Below are 4,481 nucleotides of genomic sequence, written 5' to 3'. Positions count from 1 at the left end.
CGTGACTGTGGGTTCCAGTATAGATTATTGGGCAGGAGGTCCCATTGTAAAGTTCGTCACACCAGCTCTCATTCAGAAGGACAGGAAGAGGAGGACGAGAAGGAGGAAGAAGAGGGACAGACACAGGCGTTGTTGTATCCAATGGTGTGTCTTACCCATTGTCTATTTAACTTTCCCCTCAAGACTCTCAGAAGTTCCTCTCATCCAAGTGAAAAGTCAAACGTCAGAAATGGAAATTTCAGTTGATCAAACCAAAGGATGAACAAGGATAAAGAAAGAAAAGATTTGATGATAAAGGGAAGAAATGAAAAAAAATTGATGAAAATGTGGAACCAGAACAAAATAGAGGTAAAGTTACCTCACTTTGAATTTGAACTGAGCAGAAAGAGGAAGGTATTTTATTTTTATGTAACATATCTATAAGCAACACAATAAAAACAAACAAAAACAAGCTCTATTAAAGACAACTGTGTGTAAGAAAGAGTTATGAAGTGGACTAATAAAACCATATACAGATATATATAAATATATATACATCAGTCTCATAAATATATAGCATAGCTATAGTCATGCAAATAGATTAAATATTAATAATACATAATTTATTTTTGACGTTTATTGTTGTGGTCTTTCTAATGAACTACTTTGAATAACTCAGGTTTTAGCCACTGATTGATCTGGTCATGTAATCTCCTGTCCACTGTATCTGGAAACTTCTATTGGCATTATCATGGATGAATGTAAACCAAACTGATACAAACTGAAGCCTGTCTTGGAGGAAGAAGCCCTTAAATTCTTTGATTTGAGAGTTTGGTTGTATCTCGCTATTGATGTGGCTTTATCTCATTTTTTTCATAAATAAATAGAATACATGCATAAAATTCCTCCACATTCACCGACGTGTATTAGCATTATCGTTTTTGACATCAGAAGGGTCATAAAATAGATCACAGATTAAACCAAGGCAATAAGCATCTTTTCAATAGAGCTGACACAGTATAGGTTAGAGTATCCACATGTATATGTGTAATTGTAGCCTATACCAGGATCTGAAATAACATTTACTGACCTCAATATCATTACCAGTACCACTAACCAAAGCACAGCTGGCTGGCTTTCTCAAGTGTGAAGTGTCAGCAGTAATTTGACACTTGCAGGTTGGCTTCAGCACGGACGTATTGCTGAATATGCCATAACACATGCCATTCCCCTAGAGTTGATTCATTTTACTCAGAATTTCTAAAAGATTTCATACATTGCCTCTGTTTATTCCAGGGGTCCAAAAGGTCACGAGTGACGTAGAAGAGAAAACGTGATCGGTCTTATCAGACTACTTCAGAGGGCTCATTGCAATGTTAAGCTTGTATTGCTTTGTGAAATCAAGTTCAAGTGCTAGTCTGCATTTCTGACAACTTTGGCTTGTTAAGCTTTTGACCACTTTTTATGTATAATTCTCTGTTGAATAGTGCTGTTCCCCAGGCTTTTCAGTTGAACAGGAAATTAGATCCCTGCACTGTGCATTCCCTGATCTTTCTTTTCTCTCGGCATAAGAGAAAATGTATATGCTCCATAGTGAAGGACGCATATAGGTTTCACATAAAACCTTTCAGACTCTCTGGTGCATCATTATCGGAGAAGTGTAGAAATGTCATAATTTCAGGACTGTGGTGATAGAATTCTTACAAGTGTCTTTGTATAGTCCCTCAGTTTGTCTGGATAGATAAACCTAAAGTGACCCTTGTTGAAGCTGCTGGCAGCTCTTACTCTTGACTGGACAGGCCTAACTCTCCTCAGCCCAGCCAAATGAGCCAGGAATCCTCAAACTCATCCTGTCGCAGGCTGTAGGCCAGCCAGGAAATAGTGCTTAATGAATTAGACTGAACCTGCAGGAATTTTACTCATTATGGAGCCATCTGTGACTCCAACTAGGTGACAGAGAGGGATAGTGTGTCTCAGTCTGCAAGAAACAGCGAGAGGAGTGTGTGTGTGTGTGTGTGTGTGTGTGTGTGTGTGTGTGTGTGTGTGTGTGTGTGGTTGTGGTTGTGAACACGTGTATGTGCAACTGTACAGTATAGAACTTGAGTGAGTCTCACTGTGTCAGGAACATTTGGTTGTGGGAACAGCAAAGTGCAATGTGGGGACCTCTGAAATGAACAGATGCTCTAAATGAAGCAGTCTGAATCAGCTCACACTCCATCTCACTGCCCATCATGCTTCAGCTCCCATACACATTAATACTGAGACACTGAGACATGAAACTCCATTTGATCCTTAATGCAATACAGAGCACTTTACCATTTTCCAACTGCCGTCGGATCAGGACATTTTGTCCTTTTTATTTACCATGGGAATTCACTGAGGGCAAAGGAGGCTTTAGCCTATGTTTTTGATTGAGCTGGAAGTGTACATGTATGGTTGTTTTAATTTTGGCCCCAAAAGGTCTACACTTCCGTTTTTATCTAATATAGTGAAGCCATGGGACCACTGTAGGAGACTGAACTTTTTTTGCTTGTGGGGCCATATTTGTTGATGTGTAGCAATATGTGTAAAAACATTTCCTTATCCACATGAATTGTACTGTAAATGTTACCTTGCCCTCACCTCCTGTATGTAAGAGGTGCCATACCAGTGAATGTCATTTGTATTATATTTGTTCTAACATTGCATTTGTGTTTTGTGAGTGAAGATAAGATGACACAGAAGATTAAACAATGCAGAATTCTATTGGTATGTTGGTATTTGATAGTTGAAGGAAATTTGATAATGAGGTCCAGTTCAATACATTTTCTATCTTTGTCAGACTTGTTTTGGGGGAGCTTGTGATTAAATCTAAGGTGTAAACCAGTTTAATGCTAAAGTCAAGAGCAGAGGTCTAGGCCACTGCTTGCAGACATCCAATGCAAAATTGACACATTTTCCTCTTTGATTTAGTAGCTCATTGCTTCATCATACTTTATATGCTAACAATGTTACTCAGTGTTGGTCAAGTTATTAATCTTAATTTAAAATTTCAGAAAAAGGAAAAAAAAAAAAACCATGTAACATTACGTTTTTATTTGATTCAAGTCATGCCTGTATCTCTTGGGCCGTTTGTCTGTAAAAGTATTTCTTATTATGACAGCACTGTTATTTTTTTAGAAATTGATATAAATTGTAATTACATGAAATCTGTCAATACTAGATGTTTATATCAGATTTTATGAATGTTCATTTTCTCTCTCTTTCATTTGGTGTATCTCTTTATTTTATTGCACTATAAATGTCATATGGTACTTTTGTTAAACAGAGGTATATTTAGCCATATGCTAGATTCATCTTAGAGTCAAAAAAACAAAAAAATGACTTAAGACCAGGATTCTACTCAAATGGTAGGGTAACATGAGCTTGTGACAGGATCACGCTTGTGTATCCCTATAACAGTTATGTTCTTCTTCTCTTTTTTTTTTTCCTGTACTATAGCACTGCAGTCTAATGCTTTTGCTGTAAGAGCAGTCCAGCAGGAGGGTCACTGATTTACTGATCTGTATCTCAGCACTGATGTTGCTCTCCTCACAAAACTCAGCATCTCACAAAGATTAAATCAAATGCCCTCCCTCTCTCTTTCTCTCTCTCTCTCTCTCTCTCTCTCTCTCTCTCTCTCTCTCTCTCTCCCTCTCTGTCTTTCTGTCTCCTTTCTCTCTCTCTCTCTCTCTCTCTCTCTCTCTCTCTCTCACTCTCATTCTCTCTCTCTTTCTCTCTCTCTCTCTCCCTTTCTCTCTCTGAGTATCCTGGCTCTTGTCAAGTTTTTTGTTTCGTTCTTTTTTTTTTCTCCCTCTCCCTTTTGCCTTATCATTCTCTTGCTCTTGCAGTGTATGTGGAGAGATTAACGGGAGCACAGCTGGCAGTGTGCAGATTGGCTATGCTGAGGTGATTGATTGGTGTGGGAGTGTGGGGGCACAGTGCTTTCCACTGGGGCTGTTAATCTCACACATGATTGTGTGGCTTTTTTAGGAGCTCTGATAGGATGCTAGGACCTGACAGAATATTCAGTGCCACTAAAGTTTTTGTCTGGAACGGTCTTAGGATCCTTTTTAGTTGTATGTAGTTTGAACAAATTCTTTGAGCCATTTGAGTCAAGGAGTGCAAACCTATTGAGATTGATTGATTTTTTTAGTCACTCCAAACAATAATACAATAAGGTGTTTGTTTGTTTTTTTAAAATACAAGGTATTTATTGTAGATATGAACAGTTAAACAGGTATATCTGGTGGTTCTGGTTAACTCATTTTGAACGTATTCATGTCAAAAACAAATCTGTGTTGTGTGTGTTTCATTGTATTTCTGTGTCATTGTGCTGGGGGAAATTAATCTAAAATGTGAAGATTGCTGTTGCTGTACTAATAGCATCTTCAGTGTGAGGTACTGTAACATGCCGGCACTGGTCAGGTGCAAAAATGTTTCTAATGCTTTGGTTTTTCTAGTAAAATATTCTGTTTAAATCA

Source organism: Chanos chanos, chromosome 3, assembly GCF_902362185.1.
Source record: "Chanos chanos chromosome 3, fChaCha1.1, whole genome shotgun sequence".
In the NCBI taxonomy this organism is placed as follows: domain Eukaryota; kingdom Metazoa; phylum Chordata; class Actinopteri; order Gonorynchiformes; family Chanidae; genus Chanos; species Chanos chanos.
The sequence above is the reverse complement of the archived record's forward strand: the minus strand, read 5'-3'. Positions refer to the sequence as shown.